A 21,504-nucleotide genomic window follows, 5' to 3' on the forward strand; every position below is an offset into this window, starting at 1 on the left:
AAAGCTCAAGAAATTGCCGGAATGGATGCAGAAAATGATTATCAGGAATTTGTTGAGTCGTTGTGGAACACAAGAATTACCAACATGATCAATGAAAGTGAATCGGTATGATACATAACTGTTTATTTTAATTGTTTTTAAATTAAGTCATTTCATATAATCATAATTTAATTGTAATAAGGTTACACAAAATTGTAATGGAAGATAATGTACTTGGAATTTGTGTACATAGTACTTGTTTGTGAATGATTATTTGTTTTCTTTACATTTCAGGTAATAATAGGAAATGAAAATATAACTAGCAATGTGCATTATATGCGGCCCGAAAATGGCGTCGAAAATGTCGAGGTAAGTATTGCTAAGATGTTTTGATCACTATGAAACGTTTAGATTGGGTAATTGGATTACATTTGAAATTTTAATTCTGAAAACAAGTTCAATTGGTCACAAAATATTGTAAATCTTATTATATTTTTAAAATTAATACCCTATTCAAAAATACAAATATTTTTGTCGTTTAAGGTAAATAATACCGTACAGACTTCTAACAGATCGAATGAAATGATACCGTTACAACAGCAGCTCCAAATGTCTCAGCCACTGCAAGATATCACAAATTCACAAATGATGCGCAATACAAGTTTACATCAAGTACGTAAATTTTATAACTTCTAAAAAAGTAGCTCTTAAAAATATAGCCTAAACACTATCAATTTCAATGGTATTTTTAAACGAAATGTATTTCTATATTACTGCATGGTGTGTGTTAGGTATTACGAGTAATTATTCAAACACTTTACACAAATGTAAATAACTATTTATTCATGCGTACTAAGCGTTGTAAATAAGCAGCTATACTTACTTAATAATTAATTTTGTTTTAAGAAGTTAGAATACAAAAATAAGAAGATGTACTTTGATATCCAATGAGACAACTCACCACTAAAGACAAAATGATATAGAAGTTTACAGCTATTGGTCATCGTACGGCCTTTAGAAAAGAGTAAAACCTATACAGCATTGTCAGCTATAAAATGTCTCGTAAAACAAATGTAAAACAAATCAAAAGAAAACACTAACGGCCTGGTTTGTGTACAAAATGTTATGAACGCTTCAAAATTATAGAATATTATTAAACCATTTCTTATTTGCTTTCAGTCAGAAGTTAGCCCATATTATAAGGACCTGTATGCAAGGAGATTCATACAACATACTGATTCTGGTATGCCAGGCTTTGAACGCCGTCACTTGGAAACCGAAATTTATATGTCTGAAGTAAGCAACTTATTTATTGTGACAAAATATAAATAATAATCAAGGTGAACGAACAGAGTGTAATCTATTATTTGTTGGTTACGTACTATTGAATGCTAAATCAAAGTATTATGACACTTTTAAGCAAAAAAAAAACATAATATTTGCATTAATAGCGATTTTTTTTAATTTTAATTCATAATCACTTGAACAATTTTTTTAATGATTGTTTCAATTTGTTACATTTGTTATTTTCATGCTTTGATTAAATGTTATATTTTATTGTAACTTTATTTTTACGCTTTTCAGAATCGTGAAGAATGGGACAGTAGCATGTATCCGGATGAGTTGTTCCCCAAAAAAGTATCCAAAATTACAGAAATGCAAACCTTTCATCTTGCAGTTAATGAAATTATTGACTTTAAACCAAATTCAGCTCTATCAGCGGGAACACACGTTTTTCTTTCAGGATATTAGAAGAAAGGACTTGTTATAAACATTGAAAATGACGACAGTAAGGGGAAGGTATATACCATAAAAGAGCTTGAAAATGGCAAAATTCATCAAGTTTCGAAATATCTAAATCGTCCAAATTTGAGTTAGACAATTTTTTTATGAATTCCATGTCATTTAGTTGTGTCAAATAAAGTCTACTTTTTACTTTATAAATTAATTATTTCATAAAATATTTTTTATAACAATAGGTTTTATTATACAGATATTAGAAGATGTGGTATGAGTGCCAATGAGACAACTCTCCATCCAAGTCACAATTTGTAAAAGTAAAAGTAAAAGTATGTTTGTTAAAGAGATTCATATTCGCAAATAAGACAGTAACTTAAAAACTAGAGGTGTATTATCATAATATGATTGCCAATGAGACAATCTCTATCCAAGGCGAAATGTCATTAATTCTAAGTAACTATAGGTTTCCGAATGGCTAACCCCGCAGATATTAATCTATAACAACCAAAGGGTATTAAACGACAATTGAAACGGTCTGATTTATTTACAAAACAAAAAACAAAAACAAATGTGGTGTACTTGTCAACGAAACAACTAAATTTCGTTGGTGTATGCACCTTATTACATTATGACCTTCAACGTGGAGCATTAAATAAGGCTATATAGGACAACACAATGACTAGTGTAAAACAATTCAAAAGACGGCATGATTTATAAATAATACAATAAAAGAAAAACCATTATAAACACATAAAAAACAAAAACCATTTCATTAACTCCATTCCCGTTTCACAATCGGATTAATGGTGTGTTATACCAACGCACTTTATCGTGTCATATACCATCGTACTGTTTCATGCCATACCATCGCACTTCAGCGTGTTATACCATCACACTTTAGATTGTCAAATACGATCGCATTTTAGAATGCCGGACCATCGCACTTTAGCGTGTTATACCGTCGTATTTTAGCGTGTCTTATACCATCGCACTTTAGCGTGTCATACCATCGCACTTTAGCGTGTCATCTATTTTCACTAAAACAAAGAAACAAACAATCGTACTTTAGCGTCTATCACCATCGCACTTTAGCGTAGACCATCGCACTTTAGCGTGACCATCGCAGTTTAGAGTACCATCGCACTTTAGAGTCCTACATGTATATATACAACTCGTCTGAACATCAGCCCAACAATGTTAGATCTGTAAAATTAGCTTTGCCTCGCCGGGATTCGAACTCATGCTACTGAGATACCGTGACACCAAATCGCCTGCACTGTATCCAACGCGCTAGACCACACGACCACCTAGGCTTCAAAAATAATAAAGCTTTCGGTGGCTGGGTGTTACCTTTCCTCGTCAGTTTTAACCTAGCGTCGTAATACAGTACATGATATATAAGGCATGAAGATGGAATTGTTACAGATCAGCTGAAATATCTATTGTAAAGGATCCTACAAATTAATGCAAGATACAGTCACAGAAACAATTATATTAATAAGTACGTCTGAACCAGTGACAACTCTACAACAGATTTATCCATCGGATCACCAGCAGTGATGGTGATACATGGCTGTGTACATTCTGTATATACAACTCGTCTAAACATCAGCCCAACAATGTTAGATCTGTAAAATTTGCTTTCTATACAAGTCTAAATTTAAAACAGCGTTCAAATCTACGATTGCGTTGGATAAAAACCGCAATTTTTATACGTGTACATGCAAAACAAATTTCTTGTTAGAGGGGTCTAAATACAGCGCAAACAACATTTTCCAACAGACCAAAAAAGTGAAAAAGTATATTTTAACAAAACGCATTTGACTAGCAGGTCGAACAACGGATGTTCTTAAACCCTGCTGACTGCCATTGGCAATTGCCAAATAAACGGAGCTCCAGATGTAACAAAATGGATCTTAACTTTTAATTTATTACCAAAAAGAAAACAATAAACTTGCGGAAAAGATGGTATACCGCAAACAAAAGATGCAAACATTAGTACATTATATCCGGATTTCGACAATTAATGTCTCTTCAGTGATGTTAGGAATCGAAACGGTATTTGGAAGGCCATATAATTTACCTCAACTTAGGATAGACTCTTGAATTTTGAGGAGTCGAAGTAGGATGAACGGATCATATAAACCCGAAGGCAAATATAATACAAGCCCAAACGAAAAAAATATATAAAAGTCTAAATTGAAAACAACGTTCAAACCTATGATTGCGTTGGATAAAAACCACATTTTTTAAACATGTGCATGCAAAAAAAAATGTCTTGGTAGAGGGATCTAAATACAACACACACAACATTTTCCAAAAGACCAAAAAAATGAAAAAAGTATATTTTAACAAAACGCATTTGACTAGCAGGTCAATGTTTATATATATAAACATGCAGATAAAAAAAACTTTTCAGTTTACACATTTTGTCCTAAAATCCATTAATCAAAATATTTCGTATTGTATGACTTATATTTCAAGAATTTAGGAATTACTTTTAGATAAATATTAAAACTTTATAATAGCCGACACCCTGTTGGAACACCCAGAATAATCAAATTATAATAAATGTTCCAATTGTATTTGTTTAAACGAATGCATACAAGATACTCGCTAAGACAAAAAATCGAAAATTATATTTTTTTATAGAAAAAGATAACAACTATCAAATCAATAAAAAATCGCTATTACTTCTATATAGATAGACTAATTACGTTGACAGCGTACGCGTCTCCTGCTTTTCATGCATCATTCACCTAGAAAATACAAACTCTTTAAAATGTCAAGATATCGGCTAGGAAACAATCGGTCAGCCGACTTTTCTAATAGTTCCAGTATTTTAAGATAAATGAACATTTTTCTCCTGAGTTGAGACATATACTCGTCGTAAAACAATCCACCAGTAGGAATGCACTATTTGTTGTACATTTTTTTTGGTAATTTGAAAAACGACAGTTTGATGAAATAACTTTCAATCAAACTCCAAAAAAATATGTTTTTGAATAACAGTAGATCAAAATTTCATTAGAGAGCATTCGGTGCTTTTGTTTTTTTGTATCCGTTTATCAACATTAATCATTAAGTTTATGTCTACTTCTCCTTTGATTTGTTTTTTAAAAGTGCAATGTTCAATAAGAAAATGTCGTCAATTTTAATCGATCATTGCAAATGGTTGTGTAGAGTGTATACACATCTAAAGTGTTGATATCATTTTCAAACTGTAATAATTGTGATTGAACATTTTCGACTAGATCTTCAGATTCTATAATAACTTTATTTTTCAAAGAATGCTTCAATAACAACACCAACTTTAATTAGACTTCGAACGACTAGTTGATTAAACTAAGAATCGCCGTGTTGGTTGTGTGGAAGTATATATAGAGAATAAATCTGAATGAAATTGAAAAGGTAAATAAAACTCTGAATTTACCTTTAATATCATAAGTGTTGTTTTTTTACACTCCAAAACAAGTTTGCCTAGTTTCATATGCTTTACAACAAATTTTAAAAGACGCGGTATCCAAATATAATCTTAAAACGTGGTTTATCGGACGTAAATACAGACATATTTTTATTTTTCAAAAAAATATAAGACAAAGTTTCAACGCGTACATCTGAGTAAAACCTGATTTCAATTTCTAATAATAACTTTCAACTGAAAAAATAAACCTTTTCACTCAATATAACAAAATCCTATGAGCACCTTAAAATAGAACAAAAAACACCTCAACCCACCCTCTCCCAGAAAAAAGTAAAATTTAGCTTTTATAGCTACTGCTTGTTGGCAAATTGGAAATAACTATACTTCATTATCAATATGTTACCGTTGGCTGGTAAATTCCCAGCACCAGTTTTAATAATCACTATTTGTATCTACAGACAAAGAGTTGAAACGAAATTTCTTATTCAAATATAAAGAGTAATATTGATAATGTTCAAGCATGTTTTTTGAGAATAATGTGTTGCTGTTTAAAATTGTCTGTTAAATTAGCATGACATATGAAAAAAAAACTTTCTTTTTCGTACATACACGTTATCTTACTTTAACGTAGCTTCATCACGTTAAATGGTAAAGACAAAGATGTAAATACAATTGTTTTTTTCAAATCTTATTTTTTCGTAATTTCCGGTGCAACAGACTTTTTTTTATAAAAAGAATGTCCTTTAGCCAATTCATCATTGGATAAAAAAGAGAATGAAACCCGTGTTTGTGTCAAAGAGGCAACAACCCGACGAAAGATCTGTTACACAAAGTTGAACCAAATAAAACCCATCAATAAAACGGACCTATAAAACTATTAATGTCATTATCGTGAATGAAATACAAAAAATATAATAAATGTTAATAAGGTTATCATGATTATAACAACGACAAATATAAGCACAATCAATTGCTGATTCCAATTCATTAATCGAACATGGGGTGTACCAGAAGTTGAAAATTATATGAACTATATGAATATAAAGTATTCAGATCAACTGGGGAAAACAGAAGAAAAAATAAGAAGGTGATTGATACATTTTGTTTTAAAAAAATTTGTTTGATAAAAAGTTTGGTCCTTGAAAATTGAAAATTTTCGTATTAATGTATATAAGTTACTTAATTTATTTATAAAGCTTCATTATGTAGATTTCGAATCCGTTGAAACAATTAAAAGTTTCAATTACAGTATCACGTATCTTGATAATTGTTTTATCGAAATGTGTATTGTTTTTGTTTTTTCGCTGTATGAATAATATAATATACACTTATTGACTGGTTCTGAGAACTTAACACTTGCTATTGTCCTCATAGTAATCAAATAAGTGCTTAATTATACAGAAAGACACTAGAATACATGTATATATACATATGTTGTTTGTGTTGTTTTTAGATCCCTCTACAAAGAAATTTGTTTTGCATGCACACGTATAAGAATTGCGGTTTTTATCCAGCGCAATCATAGGTTTGAACGTTGTTTTCAATTTAGACTTATTTATATTTTTCGTTTGGGCTTGTATCATATTTGCCTTCGGGTTTATATGATCCGTTCATTCTTATTCGACTCCTCAATATTCAAGAGTCTATCCTAAATTGAGGTTAATTATATGGCCTTCCAAATACCGTTTCGATTCCTAACATCACTGAAGAGACATTAATTGTCAAAATTCAGATATGGTGTACACATTTTTGTACGTCATTGCATACCATATATTCCGCAAGTTAATTGTTTTCTGTTTGGGATTAAATTAATAATAAAGAACCATTTTGTTACATCTTGTGATCCGTTCATTTGGCAATCGCCATTTGCAGTCAGCAGGGTTTGAGAACACCCGTTGTTCGACCTGTCAGTCAAATGCGTTTTGTTTGAATATACTTTTTTTACTTTTTCGGTCTTTTTTTTAAATGTTGTTTGTGCTGTATTTAGACCCCTCTACCAAGAATTTCGTTTTGCATGCACACGTATAAAAAATCATAGGTTTGTACGCTGTTTTCAATTTCGATTTATTTATGCATATATATATATATATATATATATATATATATAATATTTCAAAACAATGCATATGTATGCTCCTTATATTGAAACTGTTATATCTGTTTTAAATGAAATATTTTGGGTAAACCATCATATTTTAATTTGAAGCACACGACTTAAAAATTCCGCGAAACAATATCCTGTATTGACGTCATAATGATTTCACTGCGCAAATAGCATAGTTGGAAGATTCGGGAGACTAGTGAATTCAAACGATACAAAAAGAACGAGAAAAATTCCCGTAGAAAGGCTTAATAGTCTATTTCAAAGAATTTTGTAAAAATAGCTGATGTAGTTCTCTATAATTCTATGAGGGAAATACACACTGAGGTAAACTAATGTTGTCTGTTCTATGGTCGGGTTGTTGTCTCTTTGACACATTCCCCATTTCCATTCTCAATTTTATTATTAATATAATTAAGCTACGAATTCAATAAGAAATTAATGTATTTGTAAATCATTTTTTTGTAATAGCAAGATACATAATGCATTTTTCGACAAGTACAAAGGTAAAAAACAGAAAAAACAGACAACAGACACTAACAACAGAAAAAAGCTATAAACTAAGCAATTGCATCCCAGCAAAATGACGGGTTGAACTCAGGTGATTAAGAAGGAAAAGAAATCATTGCACAATTGTTTGCATCCGTAATATTTGCAAATGACAGATTGCATTCGGTAACGTTTGTCATTTTACCTCTAATAAAGATATACATAGGACAATGTAAAAAAAGATGTTAGTACATAATACCTGTTTTTAGTATCTAGTCGTATCGTAACAGTACCACTGAAACAATTAAATACAACTACGTTTGTTCCGTCTGATTTGCATCTTGAAATAGTGTTACCAGCATCAGTAACCCAGTAGACATGATCGTTTGCGGAATCAACAGCTTTACCTACTACTATACCGAATGATGTATTCACAACATGTTGCAATGTAATGTTCTGTGAGGGATAATGAAATCTAGAAAAGAAATGGAAAATACCTGCCCGGATTAAGATTATAATTCAAAAATCAATAAACATTTAACTCTCCATTTAATGGTGCATTTCAAAACTTAATCTTAAAAAAATAAAAAGTTCAACATGACCCACAGTTTTCAAGCAAATAGCCTTAAGTTTCAGCCAAAATATTTTTTTAAAATGTATGCCATTTAGTTATCAAGAAAATAAAAATTGTATTGCTAAGAATGATTTGAAATTTTCAATTTTCTGAAAAGAACATGAAAGATGAAAATGCCCCATAGTGAATGTGGAAAACGCTGAAAACATAGACATATTTTTTTTATTACGATTGTGTATAACAGTGTCGGAATTTAAATGAAGTAGTCAGATTGTTTTGATACATTTGATGTATTTGCTTGACTTGATTCTCTAAACACTTATAATTGTATGCTTTTAAGTTGTTATCTATATCTAAATTTGAAAAAAGGTCGCGTATTATCATCAAATATTCACACATCGTAAACAGAATTAATAGTGAAGGTAATTACTGATTATGCTATGAACGGATATCCTGATGGTGGTATTGTATATCGAGTTTACACTAAAGAACCGTCATTATTAAGTGACGTTATCAAAGAAATAGTGTAGCTGGAAGATTGCAGACAATCTTTCTTATTAAAATCACGTTTCACCATGACAGTGACTTTGAGAAACATGATAAATTAGGTAACACGCTAAATATTATTTTCACAGACTCTAAGAGTTGGGCGAAGGAAGTTTCCACAAATACTGACTTTGATATGCAAAACGAAAATAGTTTATATATACGGAAATTGGAAGAAATCAAATGTACTGTTAGTCAAGTGGAGTACGTAATAATTCCGTTTATCCGAGTGAACAGTCTGTTATTTGCAGTGCTGATTCAATTGAAATGAAATCTGAGGAATTTTGAGGCAACTGAAGTTGACGTTGCAAAATTTTCGGACCAAGAGATAGCTACCTTGGAACTTCCACACGTTGAACAGAAGACAGTGAGTACTGGTGTAACAGAGGTTGTTAGCGTCCGAAAGTTTGAATTGAAATATAATGAACTTAGTGACATTGTTGAAGCAACCAAAGTTAAAGTTGCGAAAGTTTCGGAGGTATTGTATGCTCCGGTTGATCGTCTATGTTATCTAAGACGAACTGGAAGAAACGAAATATATAGACAACTACATTGTTACGTCAGCACGTTTATTGTTTATCAGCAGACCGTAATTCATGTTGCAACACGGGCTGTTCCCTTCCGATAATGGTTATTCTTTGACCAAGGTGGCATTCAGTTTCATACGTCTAAAAGTATTGGTGCGATTAATAATAACGGACCTACAGTTTCAACATATACTGGTTTATTGACACTAGTATATAGAAAGGACTACACATTTAATGAAAGTTATTGTTAAAATGTGAAGTTTACCCAATTCAGAGATAGCAACATCTATCAGCTAAAACGTAATTGATGCTCCGGTTGATCGTTTATGTTACCGGAGACGAACTGGAAGAAATGCAATTTGTCTTGATTTATTTTTAATTTTGAGGACAAAATATTCCTGAAAAGTGGGGGTAGTGTGACTGTGACTTTGTCTACGTGTCTACGATTACGTTATATAGTGTTGACGTTGATTCCCGTGTGTTGACGTTGATTGATAGTGACATGAGACAATAATGACGTTTAGATGTAACTGTTAACGAACGAATAGAATAGCTGGAATGGAGTGAACTGTCGGAGTGTATGCCGTGTGTTTAGTATTTTATATGTTAACTTGTAATGTCTGTATGATACATGCAATGGGAATTAATGTTGTTAGTTTGGTGTTTACGTATGTTAATTTATATAATGAATGCTCCGAATTCTACGATTACAACAACCATATGGGTATTCAAGACCTCACCAACAAGTGTTATTATAATCATTAATACGCATTCCATTAAATTAAACTGTATTATACACGATTTGTTTTCCTTGTAATGATACTTCATAATATCACTGCTGTCATTCGGATAATCGAGAAAAAAATATCGTGAATGTAACGGTACAGTGTCCAATTATTGCGATATAATCGGGAAAATTCTAGTACCGGCCGATCGTGCAAAACAAATGAATACAAATAAACTGCAAAATCTATGAAAATATGCGTTGTAAATTAAACTGACGAATAAGAAAAGAAATATGTTAGTCAAAATGGTTCGATTTTCTTAATAATACTGTTCACTAAGGTAAAAATAAAATGCGAATCATTAGAAAAAAAACATGTTTTAGGATATATAGTGGTCACATTCAAATAAATATTTTTATATTTTAAACTCAATCTTTTTATTGTCAAAACATACGGGAATCATTTTGTTAATTTTTAATCAAAATTGATCATAAAAGATATAGCGTCATTTTCATAGCGAAAGCAATACGTAACAAAAGAATATTGAAGAGGTTTTGCTCGTTGTTTAAGGCTGTACAGTGAATTATACATTCTCTCATTTACATCAGTTAGTCTCTAATGGATTATTGTCTCATTGACAAGAAAGAAGAAGGTCAACGTTACATATTTTTTTTTACTTCCAAGCATGGTCATTAATAGAAGAAAAATAAATTACAAAAAATATTTTAAAAATTTCTAATGAGAAAATATATTTATACAAAAATTATGTAACCACATGTGTAGACCTGTTTTTACTTAAGATGCAAACATAACTTGACATCCGATATAAAAGGCCTCGCAGAAGCCTACAATGTCAGAAATAAAAGAGAGGCGAAAGATACCAAAGGGACAATAAAACTCATAAGTCGAAAACAAACTGACAACGCCATGGATAAACAAGAAAAAGACCAAACGACAAACAGCATTACACAAAAACAACATAGGCAACTAAAGACTGAGCAATATAAACTCAACCAAAAACTGACGGTAATCTCCGGTGTTCCGGAAAGGGTGAGCAGACCCTGCTCCACATGTGGCATCCGTTGTGTTCCTCATTTTAGTTTAAACTAAGCTTTAAGTCGAATTCAGTAGGTCAGATTCGGGGAAATGGGTAAATTAATATCTTTGTATCTATCATGTATAAAGAATTTGCAAATGTGCGACGCAAGGTGTCTAGGGGTTCTCCCTAGAAATACATTGGATATTGTGATGTTTTATTTTTTTTTTTAATTGCAATCGAAATTTTGACTCTGAGATTTAATCTGGAATCCCATCAAAATCAAATATGAATTGCTGTTTTATGACAGCACATACAGATGAAATTCATACTTAACCATAAAAACAAAAACAAAAAGGATCTTCCTTTTATAGCTATGAACGCTGTCTATAAACAATGTTAAAATCAGAGGAGGCATATTTTACTGAAAAGAATGATATAAAAGTGTTGCCGGAAGGCCAGGCATACAGTGATTGCTTTTTGGCATACGAACCTGTCGGCATAGTCATATTTAAAACCAGAGCAAAGACATTGAACAACTAAAGACTTACAGAGTATTCCCCAACAAAAAGTATGACAAAGTCATAAAAGCCCTGTTTTTTTGCTGTACAAATAACATTATAAATGTTCATATGATATCAAAACTTTTCGCAATAACAATACAGGATACAGTATCTTTCAAGATCTCAGAAAAGAAGTTCCCGAACTTAAATCGTCTTAACTATAAAACATAATGTAATTAGTATTCCCAATTTGGATTAACTTCTGTTTAAGTTACTTCAGATTTGTATCTTTTAGGCATTTGACAGATACATCTTTTTTCAGTTTCTAGCGATCCTTCAATTATTGAAGATTATTCGCCGGGCGTCGACTATAAATTGTTTTATAATTTACAAGGTTACCAGAAAAAAAAGAAACAAAATCATAAATCAAAATAATGTATCTACATTTGAAAAATAACATTTACAAATGTAGGTAAAACCATATACTTTTGATAACAAAAATAGTTAGGGGTAGACAATAGGGATGATGAGAGCAGATTCTGAGATCATACTCTTGGATCACTATTTGTTGTGGCAGATGATTCCAATCTATAAATATACGTGAATAAAATGAATATGTATAACTGTCTTTAGATGTTTGTATTTGCCTAAATGAGTGTGGATAGCTATGTTATATTGTCTAGTGGGATCAAAAGGCTGAAAGTAGGGAGTGCAACAATTTCGTGTATAATTTTGTAAAATAAAACATATCTGTATCTTCAACGCCTAATTTCAAGTGAGTACCAGTTTAAGTCTGTCATCATTTCAGTAACTGAGCTGGTGTAATGGAAGCGGTTGCATGAGAAGTGGGCTGCTCTTCTCTGAACTTCTTCAATTTGTGAATAAATATGACATTATACAAAACATAGCCATTTAGTAATTTATATAATGAAATAAATCATGTTTGTTTACATTTATTAGGTAATTGAAATGTTATAGAGTAATCTGATTTTTATAGTTTTGTAAAAAGCTGATATTAAAACTGCGATTTTCTAAGATATTGATCATAGTGTGAATCATTATATCATGGCGTTTTATTTTGTTCAAAATTTGTCCTCATATCTCAATAAATTAGACCAACTTGTCATCTTACATGTGTTTGTCTTCACGATCCTATAACAATATTTGACGCACACACGACGGGTGTTACATGTGTAGCAGGATTTGCCTACCCTTCGGGAGCTCCTGAGATCACCCCTGTTGCATTTTAGTTTCCTACGTTGTGTTCTGTGTACTATTGTTTATTTGTTTGTCTTTTCTTTTTTCAGTTTATTTTAGACTTGTGAGTTATAATGTCTCTCTGGTATCTTTTGCCTCTCTTTTTTTTGCCCCTCTCCCCCTTCACGTATTCTTACACGACTTTATACTTAATATAACGAATGATAGTCGTGAATATATTCACAGTTGTAAAATTTGTAATACAATGAAAAACAGCTCTTTTCACGGATGCTTATATTAAAATTGATAAATAATTACCAGCTTTTTATTTTGTATTGTTTGACTATTATAGTATACAATTCTGAAACAAATGATTCTGAATGTACACTCAAAGAGTACTATAACACGCAAGTAAATAGTGCACAATATGTGTGTAATCCTCAAAACACGGTAAATATAATGCATAAATTCATGTGTTCCTATGGGTATTCCACATGTGATTCAATGCCCGAACAAGGCTTCTGGCTTCTCTGGTTAGCATTGATGTATGAATGTCGAATAATACAGTATTTAGTGCATGGCATACGGAATGATGTCTTCTTGAATCGGACGGTTAATGTCGCATCACTCTAGAACGACATCAGAATTAAATTAAAAAATAGAACAGCATCTCACTGTCACTATTCCAAACAATTTTAAGGAGTTTCAAATAAACCAAAGCTCACTCAATGTATGTGACAATATGTTAAATATATCTTCAAACTTGAGTCCCGTAACTCCAAAAACAGTCCAGAAAATTGTAAAAATTTGAAGGGACCTTCACTGAGTCAATATTAGTTTTAAGTGTTCAAGAAATAAATGCAAGCATATTGGATTAGTGCTTGATAGATGGAAAAGAGAAATCCGATTGACTGATAGACAAACAGACTACGGTAAACCATAATACTCCAAGTTTAAGAGGGAAGTTTGATGATACAATGAGGATCATATAAACCAAATAGCAATATAATACGTTTGCCCCGAACTTAAACAACAACATAAACCACAGCTAACTAAAATTATGATACTGCGAAGCACTTAACAGTACATATCTTGAAAAGACCTAACAACGTACAAAAGGTATATTTATGTTATATCCTGTTGTCTAATTAGTTAAAGCATTGATGAAATCTTGAAAAATTCTAAGAGATTCTAAGCATTGTCCGTATTGTTATGAAATAGACAATGATTAACATACCGCACAATGTCTCCTCTCTCAATTCTTGGAAAATAAACGTATTTGTTTTCGTAATCGTAGTCCAAAGACATTACATAAATTCCCCCGAGCTCAACAAGTTCTGTCACACTTTGTGTATCAACATCAACTTCCATAATTGATTGAGTAGTTGAAAAAAGAAGTTTTCCATGTACAGCTGAAAACAGATTGTTTAAACAATTACTCATACTACAATCTAAAAGCAATAAAATAATAACAGGACTAGTTGTTGTGAATTTCACTAATGTAGTTTAAAGTCATTGTTATTTTGACGTATTTATGTGTTATTGTCAAATGATAATGAATTATCATGGACGCAACAAAAATTTCTGATAAAACTTATATCAGTTATTAGGGGCTACTAGGTTATTTTTATTTTATACATATTTACGATCAGAGCACGGCTTTAGTAAACAAATGTAAAACAAACAACCATTATGTCCGCATGTATGAAATTACATGCAATACTATTATAGTAACACTTAAAAGAAAAATGAGAATGTGAAGAACAAATATGGTTCCATTATATGTTGAGAACTGTCGTATATATAAAAAAGGAGAACTGTAGGAATGCCGTTAATACATATTGATACATTTAACAGATATATAGTATAACACGAATCAAGTGTACGACATTTTAAAGTTACGAATACCAATTCTGCTTGAGAGGAAATGATTTGGTTGCCAACTACATTAAATAGTCGCTATATTCATAATACAATTTGACATTGACATATAATACATCTTATATATGCAATCAAGTAAGGTTAACAACGAAAAATAATTTACAACTTCAAATTCCAGAAACAGTTACATAGTGTAAGTCATACACATTTCTATATTCTGGCTAATTAGTTTTTACAATTTATAAATCTGAATTTTACTACTATACGTAAAGTGTCAAATAACAACAATAAACTTTCAATATATGTAGACGTGGATCAGTTTGAATATAAACTGATGCTGTCAGTGAATTGGATTATATGAATGCCTAAGAATGCAACTTAAACTTGCGAATGAGTGTTATAAAAATAATTGTTATATTTATAAATCAACGCAATATTTCGCTAAAACAATAAGCTTCATCAGGCGAGTGTAGCAAACCAGATGAAATCAGATGATGTTGCGAAATGCGTGCAGCTTATTATTCATGTCATTTATATATATTTTGCAGCTTGTAGTAAACTGCATTAACTTAATCAAATCAAATAATTATGCAATTTAAATAGTAAGATGCTCAAAATTATACTCCTTTGGCTTTTACAAACATCAGACTTAATAATCTTCGTTTATTTCATACAAATGAAAGATACTTCCCAATCAAATGACACTTCTCAAGAACAGGACATATACTGACGGACTTTAAAAATGCAACACTTAATTATTCTTTTGTATTCCCATTTTCATATAGGCAGTTTTCGTAAAATAAATGTATACACATCAATTTTATTCATTTCTTAATTGTCTGAAACAATTTTGCAGATCACAATTTGAACTCATAACGTCGTTTTTAAAGTACAAATCATGTAGTGCATGTATGCACTGAAACCCTGGTTTTCTTTTTATTAAAGGAAAATGTCACGGTCGAAGGCAATGATTGCCTGCAACCAACGTCAAAATGATTGTAAAAAGGTCAACTAATTCTGTGGGGCATGTTTTGAGTTCTGTTTTGACCTTTCTGATTTTGCCTCTGTCCAATGCATTACAGTGTATTATAGCAATTAGGTGGTTCAAACTTTAGAGCTTCAAATATTTTTGTGCAGTAGATTATTTGGCATTTCAGTATATTGGAAACATTTTTGGTATGAATCGGTCTGCCATTGCATTCGTCGACCTGATTAGCAGTTGATTTTGAAGCCGTAGATAGGTCTCACAAATGCCGTTACATATTCATATTTCATTGACGTTGCGTTGTCATTATCTATTGATCCGGTCATGGATAGTCATGCCCGTCTGCCTGTACCGTTGTTGCATGGACAGTAAAACGAGTTTCAGACGTGAAATTGTCTGAAAACAGCACGTTCACGTATTCCTGCCCGCAATATTCAGATTTGTATTGCTCAGGCTCGGAAATATGGAGATGTGACATTTTTTTAATGATTCAAGTGTGGGTATGGATTGGAAGAATTGTTTCACAAAAAAAAAAACTTAAAAAAATCATTGTTGGGTTTCAAGTTTCGCTTAAAAAAATTCGTGCGACTTCAGTAGTCCGATATGTTCCCACTGCACGAAAGTATTAATTTAAGGTATCAATAAACTACTTGAAAATCAGTCGTAATTTCCGAGTTGATTTTTTTTCTGGTAGTTTATAGTTCAAGTAAACGCAATGTTTAATAGTAGTTTACAAATAGTTTACTGGAGGCAGTAAGTTCATGAATTGACACCTGATTTACTGTCCAGTAGTTTTCGAATTTAACAAAGTTTAATATACATACAACATCAAATTTAATGTAGAGAAAATCTGTAAAACATGATTTACTACAAATTAAAGTCAATAATATTCCAAACAGTAAGCTGTTTACTGTGGTTTTAAATCTGATTCAACATCGAGTTACAAATTTAATACAACGATAAACTTTCATTTAATGCAAATTGAAATCAAATTCAACTTCAAGTTTAAAGATTTAATGTGTGAAATAACTTGATTTACTTACAATTTAAACTCATTTTGACTCCATATACTATCGAAAATCTTTGTAATCTCCGTGTTTGGTGCACCAAATATATGCCAATTGACCTGCAAATTCACGACAGAAAACAGTATATATTTGCAGCTTTCATCCACATATGACCAGTAACAGTTCTTACAATCGAATCCTATTATAATGCAAGATATCTTTGTTTATACAAACATACTTCAGTATAACAAACAAAGCCATAATTGTACACCCTAAGTTGCCACAACCCATAATTCGAATTAAACACTCATGATTGTCTCAAAATATAAGATATTACAGTGAGAGGAGCAACTGGAAATTCATAAAAAAAGCTGCCCTTAATGGAGATCTAGACTATGGCGAAATCCTGAATAAAAAAAAAACAATTATCTAGAATCTTAGCTAAATTTATTCATTATTTTCAATTTACAAATACATGACAAATTAAAGTACTAACATTCCATTCTATAATAATTTAAAAAAAAAAACATCTACATACATAACAAAATTATAAAACTCTAATTTTGTGCATTTTTGTTTGTTTTTGCTAAAGCTGTTTTTAAGGAACAAAAACATATCAATTCCATGATGTAAAAGGACTGAGTATTTAAATATAATAAGCAGAAACATATTTGCAGAATTCTCTTTGTTGTGGTTGTTTTGATTGTCTTACCTAATTACAACTAACAACTATTTTAATAGAAAGAGTTATTTCCCTTTGAATACAAAGATTCGAGCTGAATAATAAAATCCAACGTAATTTGGAGAGTTTAACAAGCACCCAATTAAAAACAACCCCTTTCTTATTAAAATAAAAAAATCAAGACCTTAATACTTATTTTTTATAAGAATATTAATAATTATAAACGTGTTAATACTGGTTCTCTGTAACTATTTAAACTATTACATAGGGAGTGTGGCACACATGGTCATCGATTTTCTTCAAACTTCACACACTTCCTAGTCTTGATGAAACAAACAAAAAATGGCAAAATTTTGGTTGCTATGCATATCGGTTGCCATAGCAACCGATGACCAGTTTTACCTGTTCTGGATATCTATGATTTAAGCTGAAAAAGGCTATTTTCAACATAATTTTTCATAGTAAATAAATAAGTGAAAGAATAATTTTTTATAATTTTATTAAATATATGCATTTTATTAATGTAATTTAATAACTGATATTTTTATATCAATTTTCAATCATAACCACATATACCCCCCTTTTTATGTGGTTTGCATTAGGTAAAAAATACCCTTTTGAAGTCATTTTTGAATGCTCACCAAATTTTTTTGCGGACACCTGGGTAAAAGTCAACCATGAATTCATAAATACAATAGTCTTATCTTAGCAATGACGCGAAAAAGTCATGGGGAAGTATGTCTCATTATTTTGTTACCATGGATACAAAATGCTTAGTTTTAATTTTTTTCAGAAAAAAAAAAAATTGAAAAATTTTGAAAAAAAATGTTTTTAAACCTAATTCTGCAGTCAGAAAAAATAAATATATATACAATTTGTAGATATTATTGTAATCATCAAAATTTTAAACATATTCATAGATAACGGTATTATAGTTTAAACTGTGTTGCTATGGAAACAATTTCATGATGATACACAAGTTTAAAACAATTTTGAAAAAGTTTCAGTTAGTTCTTAAATGTGCACAAAAGTAGGAAAACTAAAACACTTATCAAGTTTCATTGTATACACACATGTGTATATAATAATAATTTTGCTAGTATAGTATATCGATAATGGTGTTACCACTTGAAGGAAACAAACACAATTTCTCTAATCTGGATAAAAGTGCTGATTATGAAGAAATTTCAGTATAATTTCATGATCATGAAAAATATACAAGAAAAACATTTACTTAATCTAGAAAAAACAAATAAAATCATTTAAAAAATTATATATATTCAATTGTGCAATACTTGCCATTGAATTCGTTGCCATGGAAACAAGCAGTCCATTTTCAAAATTACGGATGAGTGCTGATTTTTACAAATTCTGTAAGTTTTCAATTTAATGCAGTGTCAAAATACGATGGTGTTTATAAGTCAGTCCATCAACCATAATTATTCAAATGCTGTAGTGAAGATAAAAGATCAAAGACTTGGTGTTGAGTTTGGAATTATAGCTTCTAGCTCCTACCTATTTATACATAATATTAAGAAGATACAATCAGAAAATTGACAGTTCAAGAAAGGCCAAGCTTAAAATTGTGTGTGTGAGGCACAGAAATAAATGCTTTTCACAAATGAAAAAAATCTATATCGTTGGGGTTTGTTTTTTTTTGGGGTTTTTTTTTTTGGGGGGGGGGGGGGGGGGGGTAAGATTTTGTAAAAAAGAAATGATCGATTAGTTGTGGTTTGCTTTATGTCCAGTGTCAAACATCTCATGCATATTTCAGAAGAGAACAAAATCATTTAATTTAATAGGAACATTGTAGGCCCTGCTAGTCTAGTGACCAAAAATTAATTAAAGGTAATAATTTGATGCAATTCAACACAATAAAAAATAGAACAAAAAGAGTCAGACGTTGATCCTCTAAATAAATGATAATTGCCCATCTAACCTTCCTTTGTATAAAGGAAAAACATACCTACATTATGAGCTGTTTATTTTCTTATTCATTCTTAAACTCAATGTTGAAATGGCAAAGCATGCATAGCTATACGTTTTGAATAATATTTGTATTATTGGATGATGAGTATCTATATGAAGATAATTTTTGAGTTAAGTTGAAAAACAAACAATTTCAGAAAGGTCCTGCAATAGGGGTAGGCTTGGATGAACGCGGACAATTTGAAATATCACTGGAAATTGGGATCAATTAGACAAGGACAGAAATTTCAACTGGTCAACTAGGGAGCCCCTAAAATAATTCATGCAAGGGTTCTTTAGCAAACAAATGGCGTAACCAGCCAGGTCGGGTACAGTCAACCGTCGATCCGACGGTCCCTGCTATCCATCCGACATATTTCTTGTTTGCCGTTCTGGCCGGGGAGGAATTTTTGAGATTTATTCCCAAAAGTCCATTTCCCAACGAGGACCCACGGAAAATCTGTCAGCGGGCAGCTGCGGGTCTTACGACGAGCAGCCAGGGGGGGGGGGGGGAATATAACATCTAGACAATTTTCATATAAGGGGTCCCACTGACTGCCTCAAGAGAGGGCCCGCTACATACATGCTTCAGTGATTCCATATGCTATCAAGCAAATGTTTCCAATGAAAGGCGGGGGTAGGTCCTTCGGGCCCCCAGGATCCAACTAAGGTAGCATTATCTTAACATTAGTAATAGGCATTGGATTATTCAAATTTGAAAAATAACGATTATCTTTATGGATTTTTAGCAGCAAATTAAAAAATATTGACAATATGAAAACTTAACACAGGGTAAAGTTAAAAGAATTATATACATGTAGCTGAAGGAAGCCTCCGGGTGCGGGAGTTTCTCGCTGCATTGAAGACCCATTGGTGGCCTTCGGCTGTTGTCTGCTCTATGGTCGGGTTGTTGTCTCTTTGACACATTCCCCATTTCCATTCTCAATTTTATGTACATATAATTTGATTTTCACTGAAAGCCCATTACAGAAAGATGTTTCTCAAAATTAGTATATTGGCTTTCTTTTAACAAAAAAAAAATAGATTTTACTATGAAACAGAACTCAATGCTTATAACATATTATACATGTTACTTTTTGTCCGTGACTTTTTGTCTGTGACTTTTTGTATGTGACTTTTTGTCTGTGACTTTCTGTCCTACATTCTGACAGTTATCTTGACCAGGAAAAATGACTATATACCTATTTATATGTAAAAGGCTTTGCATCAAATTTATAGAAACACTTAGATTGAACCATTAATTTTATCAAATAAGAAAATATAAAATGATTTTCAAACATATTAGCAAACGATAAATGTATTGACTTTCGGATACATTTAAACTAAGGCAAGGCTCTTGCATACCTCAAGTTAAGTCCGCGAATATGTTTACTTATATTTTATGAAAATATTTTAAACTACCAAGATATCGTGCATACAGGGGCTCAGGCATACCTCAAGTAGTCCTCAAAATGTTTTTTTGTTTGTTATGAAAATATTTAAAACTACCAAGATATCCTGCACAAGGCTCGGGCATGCCTTAAGTAGGACGTGGAAATAATTATTTACTGTTAAGAAAATATTAAAAAACAAACTATATTGGAATTATCAACTTACATGTATTTGTGGCCTACTTCACACCTTTTTTGTGTTACTTTATATTTGTGATCAAACTTGTCAAATTATAACCGGTAATATACGACATGATTTACAACACAGTAAAATACAATCTACTACTCAATACTATAAAAAGTTTTAATAACCCCGTGCTCGTCACAGTACCCTTAACTGTTTTCCCCAGGTTTTTTTTATTATTTGATAAAGACTTTACCATTCAATCTTAATGTTGTTTTTTTATAATAAATTTTAAACAAATCCTATAAGATATAAATAAGTATTAGGTAGTACAACATTCAGGACACAGTCAACGTTGGTCAGGTCAAGTTTTTTTACCCCAAAACATATATTTTTCCTGTATTTTTTTTTAATAATATAAAATAACACAGAAAGTTTCATCGGTTAGGTCATTGATGTTGTTAGTCAGTTTATTGTCAACGTTAGAAAGGTCACTTTTTCGGAATTTTTTATAAATTTTTCCTATATTTATATATTAAATAATGAAATTTTATTATTATTTCAA

General features: G+C 31.3%; 1 protein-coding gene and 1 long non-coding RNA gene across 2 annotated transcripts in view; one reads left to right on the forward strand and one right to left on the reverse strand.

The window, feature by feature from the left end:
- Positions 1–21,504, reverse strand: part of LOC127706097 (E3 ubiquitin/ISG15 ligase TRIM25-like) — a 630,321-nt gene that overhangs the window by 197,134 nt on the left and 411,683 nt on the right. The gene's annotated exons all lie outside the window — the stretch shown is intronic.
- LOC127706117 (uncharacterized) lies at positions 529–1,605 on the forward strand. Its single transcript, XR_007984231.1, has 3 exons — positions 529–651; positions 1,159–1,275; positions 1,564–1,605. It is a non-coding gene; the product is annotated as an uncharacterized LOC127706117 (long non-coding RNA).

This window comes from Mytilus californianus, unplaced genomic scaffold (genome assembly GCF_021869535.1).
Source record: "Mytilus californianus isolate M0D057914Y unplaced genomic scaffold, xbMytCali1.0.p SCAF_6, whole genome shotgun sequence".
Lineage (NCBI taxonomy): Eukaryota > Metazoa > Mollusca > Bivalvia > Mytilida > Mytilidae > Mytilus > Mytilus californianus.